The 22,711-nt window shown below is 40.0% G+C and overlaps 1 protein-coding gene and 1 non-coding gene across 5 annotated transcripts in view; both read right to left on the reverse strand.

The window, feature by feature from the left end:
- The window catches only part of NFIB (nuclear factor I B), a 230,145-nt gene that overhangs the window by 151,930 nt on the left and 55,504 nt on the right, over positions 1-22,711 (reverse strand). The gene's annotated exons all lie outside the window — the stretch shown is intronic.
- On the reverse strand, positions 737-846 carry LOC112410100 (U6 spliceosomal RNA). The gene has a single exon (XR_003005332.1). It is a non-coding gene; the product is annotated as a U6 spliceosomal RNA (small nuclear RNA).

Below are 22,711 nucleotides of genomic sequence, written 5' to 3' on the forward strand. Positions count from 1 at the left end.
TGCTGTTTCCTCTTCCTGGAATACCACTGCCCTTCCCCCGGTTAACTTTTGTTTTTTTTCTTTTTTTAACATCTTTATTGGAGTATAATTCCTTTACAATGGTGTGTTAGTTTCTGCTTTATAACAGAATGAATCAGCTATACATATACATATATCCCCATATCCCTTCCCTCTCGCATCTCCCTCCCGCCCTCCCTATCCCACCCCTCTAGGTGGTCACAAAGCACCGAGCTGATCTCCCTGTGCTATGCGGCTGCTTCCCACTAGCTATCTATTTTACGTTTGGTAGTGTATATATGTCCATGCCACTCTCTCACTTCCTCCCAGCTTACCCTTCCCCCTCCCCGTGTCCTCAAGTTCATTGTCTACGTCTGTGTCTTTATTCCTGTCCTGCCCCTAGGTTCTTCAGAACCATTTTTTTTTAATTCCATATATATGTGTTAGCATACAGTATTTGATTTTCTCTTTCTGACTTACTTCACTCTGTACGACAGTCTCTAGGTCCATCCACCTCACTACAAATAACTCAATTTCGTCTCTTTTTATGGCTGAGTAATATTCCCTTGAATATATGTGCCACATCTTCTTTATCCATTCGTCTGTCGATGGACACTTAGGTTGCTTCCATGTCCTGGCTATTGCAAATAGTGCTGCAATGAACACTGTGATACATGACTCTTTTTGAATTATGGTTTTCTCAGGGTATACGCGCAGTAGTGGGATTGCTGGGTCACATAAAAATGTGGAATGCTTTACGAATTTGCATGTCATCCTGGCACAGGGGCAATGCTAATCCTCTCTGTATCGTTCCTATTTTTTTAGTATATGTGCTGCCGAAGCAAGCACCCCTGGTTAACTTTTATTCTGGCCGCCTTCACTGATCTGGTGTATGCGTCTGTCTCTTTTTTGTCCCCGTAAGATTCTATATTTCAACACCATAACTTTCCCCATACTTTCATCAAACTTGATTGACTGTCTCCCTATACCCATACCCTACAGTTACTTGAGGTACTAATTTCCATAAAGCCAAGAACTGTGTCAGTCTTCTTCATCTTTGCATTTCCACTATCCATACTACTACTGAGTGGCTGGCTGAATGAACTCTATGACTATTCTAAAATCTTTCCACTTTCTTCTTCAATTTAAAGGATACACAGAATGCTCCCATGTACAATATATTCATTCTCTAACACCAGGAAGTATATAGGTATGTAAATCTATGTGCATATCGATATATGTGATTGTCAGATGGAAAGTTACACAGAACAAATAACTTTCTTACACAGCTTGACTGATATATACTAAGGTATGTGCTGAACGTTGAAAGCAGCTGTTGACACTAGTTTTTTAGGAAATAATCACTAAGTCTCTACATTTTATTTCTTTACATTCAAGCTCGGAAAAGTTAAAAAGAAAAAAAAAGATCTGGTGTTCATGAGATACCATTTAAAACTTGGGAGGCAGCCTGATGGAGTAGAATGCGTTCTGTATTTAGGAACTCAGTTCTTCTGGACTGCTCCTTACCTAGCCTAGGTGATTCTTTTAGTGCCAAAGGCCTCAGGTTCCTTATCTGTAAATGATTAGATTAGATAACAAGGGCAACAACCAATATTTATACAGCTGTTAGTTGATGACTTTGACATATGCTATCTCATCCTAAAAGACCCCTCTGGGTTTTCATGTGCCGTGATGTCAGTTTTACTCAAAACTATTATTTGGTTATATGCCATTTACCAAACTAAATCCAAGAAGTAAATCTGTTCAGATAATTAATTTCTTATTTAAAAAAAAAGCACTGTTGTACTGCAATAGCTAGAATGACTTAAAATATAATGTTGAATAACAATTAGGTGCTAAATCACCTTCAAAGAACCGACTACCTTTTGTTTTGCTGCTCACCGGAAGCATCACTGGGACCTGCCTGATAGTAAAGATCAAGGGGCTGGCTTTATTTGCCCAAGGAGAAAGAATCAGTCACCTCTGCAGGAAGGGTTCTGTCAAAAAGAATGCCTGTCCCTACTAGACTGCACCACTTCTCCCCAAGGCTTGAACTTGAACTACTTAACTCTACAATACTCATAGAGTTTTCAATGTAATTACTACTGAAAGCTCAATGCATTTATTTAAACTCAAATTAAAGAGTAAATGACTAATTTCCCCAAAGCAGGTTTTGATAGAAGACAGGAGTCAGCTCCGTGGGTGTCTGGCCTCTAGTATGAAGACTACCCTGGGTATTTTTTAAACGCAAATTTAAACCATAAAAGTAATACCGTAGTAATCACTCTACCTCCATCTTGCATCCCTATAACAAAGCTTCTTCACAAAGATATACATATACATAACAGATAACACTTCTACATGGAACTGCTCACTAACAGCTAAAGTAAACTGGTATCCTTATGAATGTAAGGTTCTCTGTACTGTTGATTGTAGCTACTGCTTTTGAATTTATTTTCCAAAACTGACTGACCACAAAATAAAACCATCTCTTTACAACTTCTCTTTTTCCTTATGTTTGCAGTCTCCAGAGGAAGACTCCATAATTTCATCTTGAGAACTTCCTTGTCAGTAATCGTTAGTGATGGGGAGACAGAAATTAAAATTGATTATTTGAATTCTACAAGCTGCTTATGCTCGTAATTATCATAAAACTATGTTATACCCAAAATGCCCTCATCCTCTGGGAATGTGGGTGAGGGGTTTACATGAAATAGTCCATTTATGTTTCTCCAGGTTTAGGCCAATGTATGTAGAGTTGTATGGAAACTTAAAAACACATTCTTCTCGGCTGGATTAACCGAGGCAGGAAGTCACTATCCTCTCTTAGTAGACCAAACAATTCTCACTTCATCGCTAGAATTAAATTCCAGAGAATTTTTTGGATTCTATTTAATGAATGAGGATATATTTTTCATGTGGTGTCATTGTTTTACTACTTCCCATGTTTATTTGGACAGATTCAAGCACTGGGTAGGAAATGTATTGGTTGGCAACTTCAGTTTTGGAAGAGAAAGTAAACACATGCTGATTAGCAAACAGTAAACTCTACTGTGTTTAATTTTGGCTTCTCTTTAAAAAAAAAAAAAACACAAAAAAACCACTATTTGGTGTTGTGTTCCAAGTAGGAGCATTTGTCCCTAAGTTCTTTCCTAACCCCTTACTGGAGGGCTTCCAGAATTACTCTCATTTTTTTCCCTTCTTCCCCTAACACCAGTGGCAAACGCCAACATTATTTAAGAAAATACTTGTACATATGGTATCCTCCTAGCACAGATTTGCCATCCAGTTGAACAGTAGGGCCACTAACCCACACAAACTAAACTGCAAAATTATGAACTGCATAAACATAAACAATTATTTCCAGCTCTGATACATTCAAGGTAAAATCACACTTCAGAAAATCCCAGAAAGGCTACTGACTGAAAACTATCAGGTCTGAGAATTGAAGGTGGTAAATATGACAATAAGCTAGAATTTCAAATGCTCTCTTTAGAGCCAACTTCTTTCATTTATCTCATTCGTTTGCTTTACTACAGCCGCCAAATTATCCTTCAAATTTAAGTTTATCCTTAAGCTTATCCTTAGCTCTCTCCTCGTCTATCCTCAGAGGCTCATTACAAGCAATATCACCGAAAAAGTGTCCAGGAACAGCACATACACGGAAAATCCTGAGTATCTAAGATATATCCCTGCCCATCGGGCACAGACCCTTTTCATTATTTCAGAGCTCCGTTTCATAAAAGAAAATTCAGGTTTGATCTTTTATTCCTCATGATTAAAGCTCACTTACCATTCTTCAACTTCCCATGATGCCTCTGAGGTACGCAAAATGTTGTCCCCACTCACCCAATGGGAAAGCCAAGGCACCCAGAAGCTATATAACTTGTCAAACGGCCCAGTAGAAGAGGTAAGCGCCACCTCTAGCAGGTCTACGTTGTTTATTCAACAGGCATTATTGTGAATCTGCCAGGTTCTGCATTGTGCTAGGTACTATACCTATGTTCTATTATGTTCTAGGCCCAGGCAAAAGAGTGCTAAATGATCGAAGTTCCAACCCACATGAGGCTAACAGCTGGTGGGGGTGAGAAGGAGTAAACCAGGAAACAGGTGAATATAAACTATGCCAGGGAGCTATAGGGTGAACAGTCAAGCAGAGTAAGGGAAAAGAGGCTCGGAGGAGGGAGCAATGGATGGAGTGGTGGGAGAAGGCCTCTCTGAGCATACCTCTGAATGAGGTGAGGGGACAAGCCCTGCAATGATCTGGGGAGAAAGGCTTACCCAGCAGCAAGAACAGGGAGAGCAAAGTGCTGGAGGAGTGGCGAGAAGGCCAGCGCTGCGGATGCTAAGAGAGCAGGGGGAGTGTGACCTGGGCAGGAGAGGGAGGCAGGGGCCAGGGCTTACAGCCCCAGGAAGTCACCAAGAGATGGGGAGACTGCAAACAAGTGAGACTAAGCTAGAGAGAAAGAACCAGGGTGATGAGTTTGATACATAAACTCGTAATTAAAATGCACTGCATGAAAAGGAGGGGGATGCTTCTCTCTGCCATCAGGTGGAGACTATATAAGCACAAACACACAGAATGGCCCCGGTCTGAATTTTTTACATGCTAGGAAACATTTTCACGCTGGCTGATCCCATCAAATACAAAGAAGTGGCTCAACAGCATCCAGTACCTAAGAGAGACCCAAAGCATTTCCTTCTGTAAAGCTCTGCAGCTGAGGGCTTACATCCGCCTGGTCCAATCAGTTCATTTCCAAACAAAGGTAGGAAATGGCTGCATCCTAGGATTTCATTGTGGGCTCATGAGTCAGTGCTTTGGAACTTGGTGTCTTTGGGAGTGAGTGTCTATTCTTCACGTCTCTTGCCACAGGGGGAAAAAGGTGCAGATAAACAGTAACACAACTTCACCCTACTGAGATACGAATCTGTGGGCTTTTCCACCCCTTCTCAAAAATAAATGAATGAATGACCGAAATTCAGGTCCTTCTTGTTTTTTTCTTTCTCTCTCTCTTTTGTTTCCTAATTCCCAGCTCTCCCATGTGTTTCCTAAACAACATAAAGTCAACTGATGGTGAAAGTACACCACATGGTAATTATTTAAAGGCTGTTATGTTAGACCATGAAGTTTAAAAGAAATTTGTATTCTATAAAAGTGGCCAATAATGTATCCCATGACATAGGGATCTAAGAAATGAAAATTAAGAAATCTGTTGTAAAGAACAAAATGATTCCCCATGATTTAACCCAAAAGATTTGTGGTATTTTACTTTCAAAATGTTAGAACAGTAATTTAACTTTGAAAACTATTTTTTATAGAACAGTCGCAAAGAAAACAATATATAGATTGTAAGTGTAAAGTAAGCAAAGGAGAAAACAGTGTGTGTGTGTGTGTGTGTGTGTGTGTGTGTGTGTGTATTTTAGGAATATTATTCTAAATAAAAAAAGCTTCAGAGGTATACTTAACCTACAGGCTATTTTCTTCAGGAAAAGGTATATTATAGTAACACCTGGATTGACACAGCACTCCCATTTCTGACGAAAGTTATAGAAGGAACTATGTACTGTATCTGATCTAATATTAGAAGTCACTTATGATCTATGATGGAAAAGGAAAGGAAATAAGATGAGGAAGCAAGGTTTAAATGAGAATGAGAAAGGGACCCCTGGTCTAACATGAATATATTATAAGCATATCAATCCACAGAGCAGCCGAATTAATTTATAACAATATCCTTGTGATCAATGTGACGTAACCACAAGAAACTTACATGATTATACCGAGAAAGTTCAGAAACAGGATATTTCCATCTAAGCAAAGTAAAAATTATTTTCATAACATTGGAGAAATCTGGTGTTTTCTACTCAGGCAGAATGGATTATGAAAACAATAAAAAGAGTCTCCAGAGAGACAGAGTGAAAGGGTTTCTGTGTTAAGGAGAATACTACAGTTCACTTTTCCAATGTGGAAATAAACTGAGAAAAACTGAGGGGCAAAGGTGAGAATGGAGAAAAATAAAATCCCCCCCAAAAAGAAAAAAAGGAATCCTTCCATTAAAAATTATACCTTAAAGTTCATTCCTCTTGACTACATTGCCAATTTCTCAAATAATACACCGGTAAAGTTCCAAAATCTCATTAGACATATAAATTACATGGATAAAGGTTCTTGTATAGCCTGTGGAAACATTTTAAACTTCTTGTGTAATATTATTTGCTTCAGCAAAATTGGGCCTAAAGTTTGGAAAAATTCCTAGAGAGTGAAACATGCCCCCCTCCCTTCTCTCTCTCTCTCTCTCTCTCTTCCTCTCTCTCTCTCTGGATAGTATTACCCTACTACATACCCAGCCATATATCTTTACACTCCAATTTCCTACCTATTCCCCTATCCATACATGTATAATGCTTCCATTTTGAAGCATATGGCTGGGGAGCCAAAAGAATTTAAATTGCCTTCAAAATGTGCATCGCATTATAAGTGGTGTGAAAAAAGATCTCACTATTCAGCTCTCAACTTGGAGCATAAAGCAAAGAGGAAGCAACACAAGACTGCTTCAAACTTTATCCAAAAACTCAACAGCTTCACTTGTTTATAGAGGTACAAAAAGTATGCGACACAGTTTATAAAACAAGAATGGCGTACTGTATGCAAAAGTAAAGTTAAAAGCAAAGTATAGTAACAGCCCTATCTCGTTACAAACACTTGGCAGAGTGTCTAAAGTACCATGGTCAAAAACACGATACTGTCTGAGCTGAACTTCTGCCAGAAAGCACTCCCTAAGTCCAAGTCTCTTTAGCCATCATCACTACCTCATTTGGCAATCTCTCCCACGCCTCAGTTCATCTACTCAAAATTACTCCACAGAAACACAGAAAGCAGACAACCTCTCTAGCTATACAGGCTCTAAGTATCACAATGTGGTAGCACTGGCAAGTGACTGTGTAAGATGCAGTTCTAAGGTTAGGAAGCCAGGACCAACTACACTGCATCCTCAAAGCTAATTTGCATATCGAGTTGAGCTGGGCTGTCTTAATTTTTGGTAATCCAGGGTTTCTTCCCTACTCTCACAGTAATTCCAAAGGGTCTTTCTGAATCACAGCAGCTGAGAAAGAAGGCATATGGTAAGAATACACTCAGGCACCAAATATATTTTAGGCAAGTGAGGAGCAAATATATTCAGAAGTAACCTTCCATTTAACCATTCCAGGCAGAGCTTTTGAATAATTCCAGATCATCAAAGACTGCAACCCTAGCTATATATGCATGGCGTACCAGGCAATACCAAGGCTAGGGAAATGTCAAGACTTAGGTAGTAAGTAGATAAACAGAATATGTCAATGTGGGCATCTACATCTACACTTGGCATTTATAACAAAAAACATGGCAATGTATAAGACAAAAGTACAAATGTGGCAATGAAAAGATAAGTGATGGGAGAGGAAGAGCTGCATGCACTATTAATATTCTTTGGGCATGGTAGGACTGGCTTCCAAATTTTTCTTTAATTCACTGTTCTCCTAGCATATTAAATAATTCAAAAACACAGATATTCTGATCTTAAGTTTACAGCTTGCCATATTTCCTAGAAAATACACAATAATTAACAAATTTCATGGTTGTCCACCCCTACCCCCTTCTCTTCAAGAAACTTTATACTTTGAAATGTAGATACATAAACTACTTTTGGATCAGGGCTCACAAATATGTTTCCAAAGGAATAATATGTACAGGTTAGTCTGGTATATACCAGATGTAAGAAAAAGCAAATTCACAACCAGAAATTTCAGTATTTAACAGAAAACTGTATTTTTAATTAAATCTCATTCTTCCTCTCCTTACAGATACAGAATCTAAGAAAACCAATCACAGGTGTAATTTTTTTGACTTTCACCTGAAAAAGAAAAATTCAATTTGACTCACGAATCAAGGTTTCCTATATACATAAGGTTACAGAGATAATAAGATGGTCATTTATAAACTGGCTTCTCTGAGTGGGCCTCCTACCATATGCTGATATTCAACAAAAAGCATCTGTATGAAAAGACCAGAAAATTGCAAATGTAGAACTTACAAGGTAAACTAGGCCGAAAAAGGCTGCAAAGCCCAGGTCTCCATCAGATGCTTAACATGTTAAGCCTCGATTACCAAAAACTTTAAGAATTCTCTGTAAGCGTAACTAGTGAGTCTCCACTTATCAAACCATTCTAAATGCAAAGTAAGCACATTACCTGCACACTGAAATAATTTATGTGTTCTTTTCTCAGATATTAGAACATGCATGAGAGTATTAAAAACAAACTCCAAATCCCCCCTCTCTCTAGAAGTCTTAAGAGTCTAAAGTTTGTGTTGTATTTATCTTTTCCTACTCAAGCCTACAAGGATTTGGTCAGACTTAGAAAAGTTATTAAGAAAAGTCCTGCAGGAAGAAATAGATCGAGGATTCAGATCACCCACGCCTAACCTTTTCAGGGCACCATGATCTCTCCCCTTGTGCTATACGTCAGAGATGTAGTGAAAGCCAAGTTTTAATTTAGAATTTAATAAAAATTGATTAAGCATCATGGAGCACAAACAAAGCTGCTCCATAAATCTTTCAGCCCTTTTTGTGCTAGGAAGAAAGCAAGTACTGTCTGCTGAAGCAGATGACAGATGCTGGCTTAAAGATAAGTATTATTTATACTTCTGTACCAGATTTCTTCTTATGCATATCTTATCATGCATGGGTATATGATCAACAAAGCAATTTTGTATCAGTCCGAGACGTTCGAATGTACCCTGGCTCCATGGGAATGCGTTCACGAGTTCAGGCCTAGGGTTCAATTAAACCAAGGTGGAGAGGGAAGAAAGTTTTGAAAGAGAACCAAATATCAAGATGGTTGTTATTTGAAATGTTCTCTCACACACAGGCTAATGAATATATATGCACTGAAAATAACTTTGTTCTGAACATATGCCTATGCATTTTAAATAAACGATGCATGTTGGAAAGATAAGAGGGTCTACCAAATCTAACCACATCAAGTTATCTCTATATTAAACTGCAGTTATTTGCACAGTATGTTGGTAAGAAGACAGCACCTTGAAAGAAATCCAGTACTTACATAAAGAGATCGCGGATTTAACCAAGTTTGCGAATATTTTAGTCATCAAGTCTACAGTTTAAAAACTTAAATCTCATTCTTTCTCTCTCTATAGACACAGAAACTATGAAAACCAATCACGTGATGAAAATTCCAAGCGGTTTTCTGACTTCTAACAGAGTGAGGATAGCCAACGATTGGAAAGAGCAGTAGAAACGATTTACCTTACCTTTTTAAAAAAGATCATATTCTGCATTATAAGGTGCTTGAACGTGCAGAATCTGGCATGTAACTCCAAAACAAATGTAACTCAGAAAGAGAAGCCACCAGGTGGATAAAAAACAGCAATCACAGCTGTCTTGACCTTCCTTCTCTACCCCAATTCCTGACCCCTTCCAGGATCTAGATTAAGGGTAGGCTTTCCTTTTGTTGCTTTTTTTTTTTTTTTGAGGGAAGATAAACTGGACATAAATGAGTCTTCAAGTGCAGCCAGAAAATCAATCTATGGTTAGATTCACCTAATTAAGGTTCAAAAGTCAAACAAATGAACAAACTTGTATTCATCCATTTCTTTATATGGTATCGTATTGTCCTTCATTTCCCTTACCATACTCCTTTTAACAGTTCTTTCTGAGAAATCTCAACCTCACCTCAGATGGCCTGAAAGCTGGAGATACTCACCCACTCAAAGGCCAGGAAACCACAAGTGCTAAGGCTCGGGTGAGAGTAATTGTCTGGGTGAGCCCAGAACAGAATCCTTGCTGCTCAAAGGTGTCCTGCACAAGGACCAGATGAAGCCACAGCTACAGCTGCAAACATACACCAATGCTTTAACCTGACACCAATAGCAAAATTAAACTGTCTGGTTTCTTAGAAAGTACTGTATAGATATCTCTTGAGAACTAGCAATGCACTAAAATAGGATACACGAATCAGTACTTTTATGTGGTAATACTAATCTATCACATGCAATAATTTTTCTTTCCTGAATTATATATGAAAATACATCAATAAGAGTGCAGCAATTATGAGCCAATATTTTCAGGAATTACTATTGTGTACGTGTCTTAAGCATACAACGCTACATGAAATCACTAAACCACATAACTGTTAAAAATATCCAGGTTTCTCTTTCCAATTAAACAATGCCCTTTACTATATAAAAAGTCAGGTTGTAGGGGAAATGGTAGAAAAGGGTTATTTTTAAATGACCTTACAACAGAAAACAAAGTTAAAATATATACCACATATGTATAACTGCATCACTTCATTGTACACCTGAAACTAACACAACATTGTAAATCAACTATACTTCAAAATATGTACGTGTGTGTGGACATATATGTGTATGTGTGTGTGTGTATACATATATATATATATATATATATATACCATATACTAGTGCAGTTGGATGGATATATTTTCAATCAGCTGATTTAAATGATAGAAGTTCAAAAAAATGTAAATCATCCACTTATCCTCTCACCCAAGTAAGAGAGAAAGAATTACATGTCTTTTGAGTTAACGGGGATGACTACAGTTAAGTTTGTTTCTTTGTTTGTTTTTGTTTTTTTTTTAACATCTTTATTGGAGTATAATTCCTTTACAATGGTGTGTTAGTTTCTGCTTTACAACAAAGTGAATCAGTTATACATATACATATGTTCCCATATCTCTTCCCTCTTGCGTCTCCCTCCCTAGGTGGTCACAAAACACCTAGCTGATCTCCCTGTGCCATGCGGCTGCTTCCCACTAGCTATCTATTTTACTTTTGGTAGTGTATATATGTCCATACCACTCTCACACTTTGTCACAGCTTCCCCTTCCCCCTCCCCATATCCTCAAGTCCATTCTCTAGTAAGCTGTGTCTTTATTCCCGTCTTGCCCCTAGGTTCTTCATGACCTTTTTTTTCTTAGATTCCATATACAGTTAAGTTTTGCAAAAAACCTTAATCTCTATACTATCCCGCAGAATTCCTCCCTCCAAAAAGTAAAATCAAATAACTGCTTAGTATGCTCTGCAGTATTTGTAAGTTCGCAAAGCATGCCCAGGTCCAATGCTCAGCTGTTCGGCCTTGGATAAATTATCCAACCTCTCAGTTTGAATTTGCAAGTCTGCTTAAGGATAACAGGCTTAAGGTTTGAATTAAATGAGATGCAGGAAAAGCATTTAGCAAAATACCTGGAACATAGCAAGCACTGAGAAAACAGTAAGTACTGTTATTATTATTCTTGCTACTATTGTTCTTCTTACTATTAAAGAATTCATGATAAAACTCACTGGCGAGACAGGTCTAACATGTGCCCCTTCTCTCATCTCTGATTCTATGACATTGAGCTGTCCTGATTCTCCTCCTACTTCTGGGACTTCTACTTCCATTCTCCTTTGTTAATCCCAGTGCTTCTACCATTTCCTTAAAAGTCAGCATTCCCCAAAGCTACATCCTTGGCCCACTTTCTCACCCTCTGCAGTGGCAATCAAACCCTTGGCTTCAAAGGTCTGAGATAACAACAAAGCTGTATTTTCATTTGTCTACCAGACATCACCACTTGGAATGTTTCCTAAGTAACCAGAAAACCAAACTCATTCTCTCATCTCCAAATTTTGCATCTTTCATGCTCCTTGTCTCTGTTGAGGGAACTGACATTTACCAAGATGACCAAGTTAGAAACCTCAGAGTCATCCCCAATTCCTCTTCCTATACCCATAGCGTGTCCCCCCTTTCTAGTCCTACCAATGCAGCCTCTTCCATGTCCTTGCTTCTCTCCTGATTTTCACAGTAGCCCTAGTGCAGCTTGGTTGTTATGTTCAACAAATATGAAATAGATCACCAACGATGTGCCAAGCACTGTCCACTCTGAATGCAAAATAGAACAGAACAAAACAAAACAGGAAAAAAAAACCGTACAAGCCCTTTTGTCAAGGTTCTTTGTGTCAAGTAGTGGGAGAGATCTGTAAACACATAATTATACTATGATGTTATACAAGCAATAATAGACCCACGTAAACTATAGAAGGAGGGCACAAGAGGGAGAGACTATTCTATTTGGACAGGTCAGGAACACCTTTAGCGTGGACACAGCTCCAGAACAATGTTTTGAGGGTGAATGGGAGTTTGGTGGGTACACAAAGAGAGGGAAAGGCATTCTACGTGGCAGGAACAGCATGTGCTAGACCTCCAACTTTAGTCTCTCTAGCCTCCAAATCAAACTGTATATTTTAAAACTGTGCCTGGCCAAAGCCCAGGTCTAACTATGATACTTCCCCTTTTCCATAAGGCCTTCCAGGGCTTTCCACTCTAGAATAAAATCCAGATGGGCAGGTGACTGAGGGACTCCAAATTCTGATTCAATTAGCTGGGAAACAGCTTCCACTGGTCTCCATACCCCCTTCCTTGGGTACAGCAAGTTCTATCATATAGGACTGTGTCCCAGCCATCAGATAGGCCTGTCTGCCCTATATCTTGTGAAATCCCATTTATCCTGTGATACCAAGATTCACTTTTCTGAAGCCTTCCCTGCCCAGCTGACCCTGGATTATTTCTTCCTCTGAGTTTTCAGACGCTTTGTTAATACCTCTATTTCTATACACCTCACATCTGGATTTGTAGAGTGAATACCCACATGTTTGTCACATCATTTTCTAAAATCTGTTGCTCTAACTGGGAACTTCAATGAGTAACTGAAAATCACTTTGCCCAAAATTAATAAATAAGTACCAGGAAATACCCTAGGGACTTCCCTGGCAGTCCAGTGGTTAAGACTCCATGCTTCCACTGTAGGGGGGCCCTGCATGCTGCACGGTGTGGCCAAAAAAAACAAGGAAATATCCCATACCAAGCCCTCTTATTCAGTGCCGTTAGCAGATGTAAAGGGTTAGAGGGACATAGCAATGCAGACGTGTGGTTCATATAAAAGCACTAATATCCTACTGCCGTGGACTGAACTGGGTCTCCCCCAAATTCATATGTTAAAGCCCTAAACTCTGATGTGGCTATATATCAAGACAGGGCCTTTATGGAGGTAATTAAGGTTAAATGGCATCATATGGGTGGGGCCCTGATATGACAGTATTAGTGTTCTTTTAAGAGGAGACCCTAGAGAGCTATCTCTCACCCTCTGACACACGAGGACACAGCAAGCAGGCGGCCACCTGCAAGCCAGGCAGGGAGCTCTCACCAGAACCCGACCATACAGGCACCCTGATCTCTGACTTCCAGTCTCCAGGACTGTGAGAAAATAAGTATCTGTTGTTTAAGCCACTCAAGCTCTGGTATTTTGTTATGGCAGCAGGACCTAAGACACATACCCTAGTCAAAAGAACTTGAACAATCCAGGATTAAATGGTGGGACTGATTTTTCAAATGTCTGGTGTGATGCTCAGTATATATAACTTTTCAAGCAGACCAATTAATCTTCCAACAGTAACAGTTTTGTCACCAATTTACAGACAGAGGAGACTAAGGGTGTGAGGCCTTCCATGAGTCATCCAATAATCCAGTGAGAGCCGGTGCCCATACTGGAACAGAATTCTAAAGTCCTGGCTTTCAAAACCTTGCCCTGGAAGAGAAGCCTACTCTACGTCCACAGAAAAATGTGCCAGTAATCTAGGCATAAGTGGCACGGCTCTGCACTGCCTCAGGCCTGGAGGGCTACCTGACACGGCCTGGGCACTGTTGCAGGGCAACACGACAATCGGGGATCTGATGTCTCCAAAGCATGGGCTTTGGAGTAGGAAAGCTGGGGGCTGAAGCCTGCCTCCACCACTGACTAGCTGTTTAGCTTCAAACCAGTTATACAATCTCACTAGATGTCAGTTTCCTAGTTTATTAAAGGGGGATTTTAATACTTACCTCGTAGGGTTATCGTGAATATCAGAAGTAAGATACAGAAAGATATAGCCCACTGCCTGACATAGAGTCAAGACAATACTTAGCTGGTACCAAGCCTCGATGTCACCTCATCAACAATTTCACTCCCACCTAAACTGAAAGCAAGAATAGGTGATTTACCTCTTCTTATCTATAGTGGGATTTCTGCCTATTTGTTTGTTTGGTTTGGGTGTTGACTGTACACCATTTACGACTTCCTGGTAGTAATATGAATAATTTTCCTCCGGGGGCCACTCACCCACCCCCGGTCTGTGATCATGTCCCTTAGGTGTCCTGTCTTCATCCCCCTAGCTCCCAGAGCAGGCAGGCGAGTGGGCCTTGCCAATGACAATGCTGTACCAATTCAGTGACTGGCTCAGGGGGCTGGATGAGAGCCAGCCCAGGAACTTTTGCTGGAACTGTTGAGAAGGGATCACTTTCCTTCCCACTGGAGGCGCTCGGCTGATGGAAGGTAAACGTGCAGCTCTCCACCATGAAGGGGGAGCCTGCCCAAGAAGCAAGGTAACCAAGACAAGAGCGTCGGAAGGGAGTCAGAGAACCTTCCTTGTTACATCTTCAGAGGACTTGAATCAAGCTACACCTGAGGATGCACTGAACTTTTCAGTTAACATCAGGCAGTAAATTCCCTTTCTCGCTTCAGCCTGTACGACTTCAGTTCCTGACACTTACAGTTAATATACAACCTGAACGCCAGCAAGAATCTGACACTTTTCAGTGACCAAAAGGACCCCTGGAAGTAAACAGAGAGAAAAGTTAGGAAAGAGAGACAAAGCTACAGGCAGCATTTTTCAGGGAATGTCAATGGGTTATTACATACCTAAAAATGTTAAGTTAAATTAGTGGATGAAACTACGGGAATGTCCATGTTAGTGTCAAGACAGCCTGAGACATTGGTTAACTTCTCATAACGTTTCAGTAGACAGGTTCTGGAAACCATGGGTATGCACTAAACTAGGCTGTCAGTGGCATTTTAATGACAGGGGAAAAAACCCATAGGATATCTTTAATTTAGTTCACTGAACTATAGCATTAATAATAACAGATAATTTTGTTAAATTCTCACTGTGTCAACCAAATGTTTCAAAGTTAGTATTTCCAATCACGTATAATATCTACTCTGGGGAGTAGATATTATTATCCTCACTTTACTGATAAGGAAATTTAAGACTCAAAGAGCTTAAGTCTACTGATCAAGTTGAAATAGTAAGTTGTGGAGCTGAGATTCAACCTCAGATCTAACTTCTTGATTTTCTTAAGTATTACCAAGAAATGGTATTACCCAGAAATTTCACTGGTATACAATAAGATCCTCTTGCTTTATGTCATTCTGTCATCATTTGCCTCTCCATCAAACTACTGACCGTAATTCTTCATTCTGTGTTTCGTTTTGTGAGCATCTGATTAGAGACATCTTTGTCTCCCACTAGACTAGCAACTCCCTGAGTGCTGGGCAAGCACTGCTTTGCTCTTCACTGTGTATTGCCTGGTGAAAGCAGATGCTAAGGTAAGTAATATTTAAAAAACAAAGGAGAGGGAAAAGAGAGGCAGGTGGGAGAAGAAAGGAAGGAGGAAGGGTAACCTACATCTCTGGACCACTCCTTCACCACCCCCAAGTCCATTCTTGGGGTAAATGAGGGCCTGGCAACAGTGGTGATTCTGTCCCCACGCAAAGGGCTGGACAGACGCATCCCTGGACCATGAAGGAATAGCATCAGGAATGTCAAAGTCTTGTGGGTATTTCCACTGGCTCACCCCCCCAAACCACACCCGGTAGGAACAAACGCACTCAAAGGTGTCACCTATCTGTAAACCCTTATTCAAAACCCCTGAATCGCTTTCATCTTCTCTTGATAAGTCTTAGGGTGACAAGCCAAATCAAAAACTCACTAAAATGTTCCGTTAACTATGCACCTGAGAGGTTATCACTCTCAATGTTTAGCTCTGCCGTGGAGGAGGGTTCTTTTGAGGCTATGGCCTATGGAGCGTTATTGTGCTGGGGGAAGGGAGACAAGAGGTGTGGGGGCCAGGAAGAGTTCATTAAACAATATCTGAGCATATATTAGCTTTCTGTTCCCTTTATATAAATTCTCTGATGGACAATAATGTCCCCAGGTGGCTAATGTCACAAACCTCCTCAACGTGAGAGAGGCATTGTACCATTCCTCAAGTGTGGCTTTTCGGAAGAAAAGATCAGAGTGGAGTCAGAATGAAAGCCTGGACCCAAGAGGAAGAAAGAAGTCCAGAACCTCAGCTTTTGCCATTAAAACTCCCAAATGTGGACCAAGACACACAATATATCACTGGAACTGCACTCCCACGATGGGGCCACCACTGCTGCCATCTGACTATATAAGGGAGTATTGAAGTCCCGTCACAGAACTTTGGTGGCTAAGAGAGACCGTCACAGTATCTGCAGAAGACAGTGTGCCTTAGGGAAAATACCAGTATAAAGCAAGATTAAACATACCAAATTCATCACTGGGAGAACAACATATAGAATTATTTGATCAACCTGTTTAACTCTATCAATTGTATTTTAATTTACCTTTGTGAGAAAAGGAATAAAAGATACTAACGCATCACCTTTCCCAGAGAAAGATAAGCAGATAAGCACCTTGAGAAGTCAGGTTTATCCCCAAAAAGGGGTCTCTTTGGACTAGGACACACTGACTGCAAATACTTCCTTTCTTCTAGAATACTCTGAATTATCAAGTTTTATTGGAAAGAACATGCATGGATACATCGATCATACTAAATAAACATTAAATGTTCATAGTTTTTCAAAGGCTTCTCTTAGGTAATATCTATTCCCAAGGGATGGCTGAGATGCAAATCTGACTTTCTGCATAATTAAAAATGATGGAATTTTGTTTAAAAAGAACAAACTAGAAACTTCAAGGAAAACTCATCCACTTGGCATTCCTTTGAAACATACACCTAAAGGGCTTTACAGAGCTCCTCCTTGCCTATAGGTGTTTGTTGTGCAAGACAGGAATTCTGTGTGCAAGAACTGAATGAGGAATTGGAACCTTCCCTCCAAAGTTGTACCTAATTGCTTGCCATGATATATGGACAGCAGCTAAAGAGTTAATCTTTAGCAACTCTGCTCAAAACTCCTAATGGCAGACTGCCCATCATTCTTTTAGACAGAGCTTGTCAGGAAAACTAGGGCAGCTTGTCCAGCTCAGCAGTCAACTGATTACTAGTGAACTCAATGGGGCTCCCAGCCAACCCCTGAGATTGCTGCCAGACCCTTGGGTATTCAAAGGCCAAGTTCCAATGTGGTTTACTTTGCCAGAATCACATGATGTCAGTGCTATTTTCTTCTGACCAGACTAACCAGTCATTCAGGTTCCTGCGAATGGTATCAGTGAGCGAGGCCGGCACTTCACTGGTAGAGGTCACGGAGACACGGAGGTGCTGGGCCTTGTCACCAGGGCCCAGGGGCCTCCGGAGCCTCCCGTGCAAGGGCAGCTGATCCGGTTGTCAGTCCCAGCGACCCAGATCCTGCACAGCGTCCTGTGCCCCGGAGTCCACTCCACGACCAGGAATGACTCAGGCTCCCTGGACAGGGGACACTTAGAGCCGAAAAACAAACAGGTCCAACTTTTATAAATAACCAGCTGGGTAGGAAAACAACAGAAAACAGGCCTTGGCTTTCACTCCTCTTACATTTATTTGAGGTTTAATAGGCGAGCTGCACAAACTCTGTGGGATTTAGTCAGCTTTATCCACATGTGCCCACATTCCCTACATGGTAGTAAGGCATTAATTAATTTTTACATCTATCTGGAGATGTTTCAGTTGCTACAGGATTTGCAAGACCGCATGCATCCAAGGGGTAGCCAGTTTTTAAAACTGTGGTTACCCTTATCTCTCAAAAAGAGAAACCATTTCACTCCCCAAAACACAAGGCAGAGAAATAAAAATGAGACCCACTTTTTAACCTTTCCTTCCTCTAGGAGAAAGTATAAGTGTCAGGAAGAGTAAAAGGGCTGGTATAGCCTGTGGACTTCCCTTTCAAAGTCTGGAATTTATTTCCCAATGCTTTAAGTACCTTAAACTATTTCCAGTTTCCCTCTTTATTATTTCTTTCTTAGAGCACTGTGAGAACTATTTATGATGAATTCATTTTAAAAACTCATTTTTAAAGAGGTTAAGTCTTGAAAATATTTTAAAAGTTAAAAATATTACACCAAGATTTTCTATTTTATCATGATATTTAGGTTTTTGTAGGGGTTTTTTTGATATTTAGCTTTTTCCATCCTTTCCCTTTCCTGTTGGTACATAAAGCAGTAAAACTGCTGAGAAAAAATATGCACTAATGTAAGAATTATGACCATTTTTAAACATCTACAATTTTTAAAACAAAACAGAAACTGCTTCAGTTTTAACATGCAAAAGAAAAATAAAGAAAGATAATAATTCCATTAACTGTACTATTAGCATTAAAGACAGTCCATGTTTGATGAATGAATGAGTGAATGAATTCTCTATTATTCACTAATGGGTACATGCTTACTAAAAATTACCTTGGGGAAGCCTCTGAACAAAGTGACTGAGAAGATGATCATGAAGACAAGGTGTCTTAAGGTTTCCTAATGGACCCTGCCGTGTTCCTTTCTGCCACAGCTTTGTTGTGGAGGCGGGCGGCAGTGGACGGCCTATCCAACTCCTTGCAGCAAAAGACTGCACCCATGACAACCACCTGTATTACATCCAGGTATACCTTTACAATCAAACGTCAATCTGTCAAGGAAGTTGCTCAGTAAGAAAAGACTGGAGAGGGAGCGTGAGAGGGAGATGGGAAGGAAGATCCTTAGGACAGAAGGAAGGAAAAGAGACCCCCCCCCCAAAATTATTTTTACATCAATGCTTCATAACTTTCATTTATTCCATCCATGAAAAATGTTTAAGGAGATTGGCAACAACTTCAAAATCAATGTGATCACCACTTATTCAATCAAAATCAGGTGCTATAGTTATCTTTCCCTGATGGTTGTAGCTCATCTTTGACTATTCAACTTGTCTTTTGTCCTGGTCTTTCATTTGCTTCTCAGATGCATCATCATAGTATACCTCTAACATAACATCTTTAATGAACTAACAAATGTTTGAAAGAGAGAAGCTTGCTAGATACAAGTTCTTTGGTGCAAAGGGACTAAGCAGTCACCACCACCAATTAGATTATAGCTGGATAATTTGACAGTTCTCAAGATGACTGTTTCAAGGAAGGCTGGAAATGTACAAAGAGAGAACAGCCTGTATGTGTGTCATGTGTGCTTTTCTCTGACTAGGACAATACGCCCAAAAAAATCCCAGAAGGAAAACAGGAAGGGAAATTCTGATCCTTCTGACAGTGAAGAAATAACACACGAATAAAATGTTTTAAGTCAAGTTGTCTGAAATTCTCTTCTGAGAATAAGTAATATCCTGGGAGCTGCCTCCAGATACCTTTGAGGAGTTAGTACAGTAAGTACATATAGCTCAGGCCAAAGTTCAAAGCTCCCCATGAGGTAACCACACTGTATTTTTTCCCATATGGCCCCTGCTGCCCCATGTATAAGTTCTGTATTCCAGCCACACTGCATAACTGTTCCTGCATTTTCCTGCCCTTTGACTTTTCCTCATGCTGTTCACCTGGTCTAAATGCTGCCCACACACTTGACAAAACCCATGTCTTGAGATCAATTAAAAATGCCACCTCTCTGGGTGTGGAGAAAAGGGAACCCTCTTGCACTGTTGGTGGGAATGTAAGTTGGTGCAGCCACTACGGAAAACAGAATGGAGGTTCCTTAAAAAACGAGAGTTACCATATGATCCAGCATTCCCACTCCAGGGCATATATTTGGAGAAAACTCTAATTCGAAAAGATACACACACCCCAATGTTCATAACAGCATTATTTACAATAGCCAAGACAAAGAAGCAACCTAAATGTCCATCGACAGATGAATGGATAAGGAAGATGTGGTATGGATATATACAATGGAAGACTACTCAACCATAAAAGAATGGCATAATGCCATTTGCAGCAACATGGATGGACCTAGAGATTATCATACTAAGTGAAGTAAGTCAGACAGAGAAAGACAAATATCATATGATATCACTTATATATAGAATCTTAAAAAATGATACAAATGAACTTATTTACAAAACAGACTCACAGACATAGCAAACAAATTTATGGTTACCAAAGGGGAAAGGGATGAGGGAGTGATAAATTAGGAGTTTGGGATTAGCAGATACAAATTACTATATACAAAATAGATAAACAACACGGACCTACTATACCGCCCAAGGAACTAGATTCAATATCTTGTAATAAACTATAATGGAAAAGAAACAAAAAAACACCACCTCTCCATAGGATGTTCCCTTCTCCCCCACAACCAGCAGAGACTCTCCACTGCATCTCAGTAGCTCCCACATTTATACTTCTCTTAAAGACCAACATGATAGGGGTTTACATTACTTGCTGATCTACCTCTTCCACCCGACACAGCATATAAGCATGGAGAAGTCCACCTTCAGGGACTTGCACTCTAATAATTGCTGACTGCAAGTGAACTGATGCGGCTCATTTATTTTACTGGACTCCAATGCATCAGTTCTCTAATAGCCGCCCAAAGGCCATCCACTCATCCAAAAGCCAACCTGCTGAAATACCAGTGTTTATAGTAACACACAGGTATCTGAGCTAAATAATTGAGTTATCCAAAGCTTATTAATGTCTCACCAAGAACGGAATTGGAATAAGGTAGGTTCTTTTTTTTTCTTTAATGTTGTTTGGTTGGCATTCTGTGTGCTTGTGTGTGTAGGTGTGTGACATGTACCTGTATATGTGTCTGTTAACAGGCAGGGGGTAGAGGGCTAAGTGATAACATTGATCTTTTACCCCTATTCAGTGAACTTGAGATAAAAACATTAAGTTACAACCCTCAGATCATTAGCATATGAAAGGACCGACCTTGTTTCCAAATTTGAAGATGAAATAAACTTGGCTGAGCCAGGAGTCAACTCCTGGGTACTTTCTGTTCTGCAGCTGCAAGAGAATCTTGCCGAATGTGGTGACCATTCTGCCCATAACAAATTAATGGCATATCCTTAGTGTAAAGCCACATGGGGACTAAATCTCAATGGTAATACATACCAATGACTTTGAGCAACTAACCTTGCCTTGTTTTACTCTTCTCATGAAATGAATACGTGGGCAGTGACTGGGGTCGGGGTGGGAAGCGATAACCTCCATGTTAACCAAGCATGATCTAAACATGCAGGGCATACTGATGACCAGGCAGAAATGGTAAGAATCTAATGTAATTATTGTGGACACGGATGTGCTCTGATTTCTTTAAAATACTTTAAGGGTAGTAACAGATTAACCCTCCTAACATCCTTTAAAAGATAACAAAAATTATGATTCACTTTTACTGATGAAACAGCAGAGGGTAGAGAAGTTGCACAAGGTCACTAAAAATTAACTTTAAACAATTCAGTTCATTGACGAGCCTTGGTGTGCTTTGTAGAGCACTTAATAGACTATGAGGATGTCACACATGAGAAATGATCAAATGATGGTCTGACTGCCTTTCCAAAACCTCGAGTTCGACTCTATCCTGTTCAAGGTAGCTCCAGATTCCAGGGACCCCTTAGCCTCCCACCTCCACACCCCCAGTCATGCTAATACGGAAGTAGCGAACGACACAGATTCTGGAATCAAAGTACCTCGTCTACACCCACCACTCATCAGCTGTGTGATCTTGGAAAGTACCTTGACGTCTCTCTCATACGTAAAAGGAAGGTAATAATGGTACCCGCAGCCATATATGGATGTGGTGAGAATAAAATGAAACGTGTTATGTTGCTTCTGTTGTACCAAAACCATTCATTTTGAACTACCTTTTCCAGAAGCCTCAAACCAACAAAAATACCCATCAAACTCCAGAGAGGTTGAATCTGGGGGTAACAAAATTCTTACTGAATTCCTGGTCTTAACGATCTGGGTCTTCATCTTTCATCTCCCACTAAAACGCAGTTACAGACGGAAACAATGTGGCAAAAGATGCATGAACCACGTACTCATTGGGCATATTTAGAAATAAATACATTTCCTTCAAAATTTTAACTAGACAAGCTCCCCTCCTTAAGAAAGAAAATCTTTTCTTTAGTCCACACACCCAATTTCATTGCTATAAATCAAGAAGAAAACACAGGGAGGTTGGGAGGGAGGGAGACACAAGAGGGAAGAGATACGGGAACATACGTATATGTATAACTGATACACTTTGTTATGCAGCAGAAACTAACACACCATTGTAAAGCAATTATACTCCGATAAAGATGTAAAAAAAAAAAAAGAAGAAGAAGAAAACATACCAGGAGAATGGGATAGAAGGAAGAGAGAAAGACTCAAAGAAAGATACAGAGAAACAGAAAGAAGGAAAGGAAGATGAGTGAAATATAATATTCATATTCCTGCCTTGAGTCCACTAACTTCCAAAAAGAAAGAGTACGTGCCATACCATTAACACAGCTTAGAAGCACTAGACTGCTTGGCAGCCACAGTTACAGAACCACGAGAATCAAGATTACTTAATAGTCATGAGCTCATAAATTGGACCCAAGGTGACAAGAACAGTTGGGTGAGAGGGATCTGAGTGGAGGGTGACTTCCTCCAACATGGTACACATTACAGAGACCCTCTTCAAAAGCTGATGCGATAGACAGCATTCTCA

The sequence above is a fragment of the Neophocaena asiaeorientalis genome, unplaced genomic scaffold (genome assembly GCF_003031525.2).
Source record: "Neophocaena asiaeorientalis asiaeorientalis breed wild unplaced genomic scaffold, Neophocaena_asiaeorientalis_V1.1 scaffold174, whole genome shotgun sequence".
In the NCBI taxonomy this organism is placed as follows: domain Eukaryota; kingdom Metazoa; phylum Chordata; class Mammalia; order Artiodactyla; family Phocoenidae; genus Neophocaena; species Neophocaena asiaeorientalis.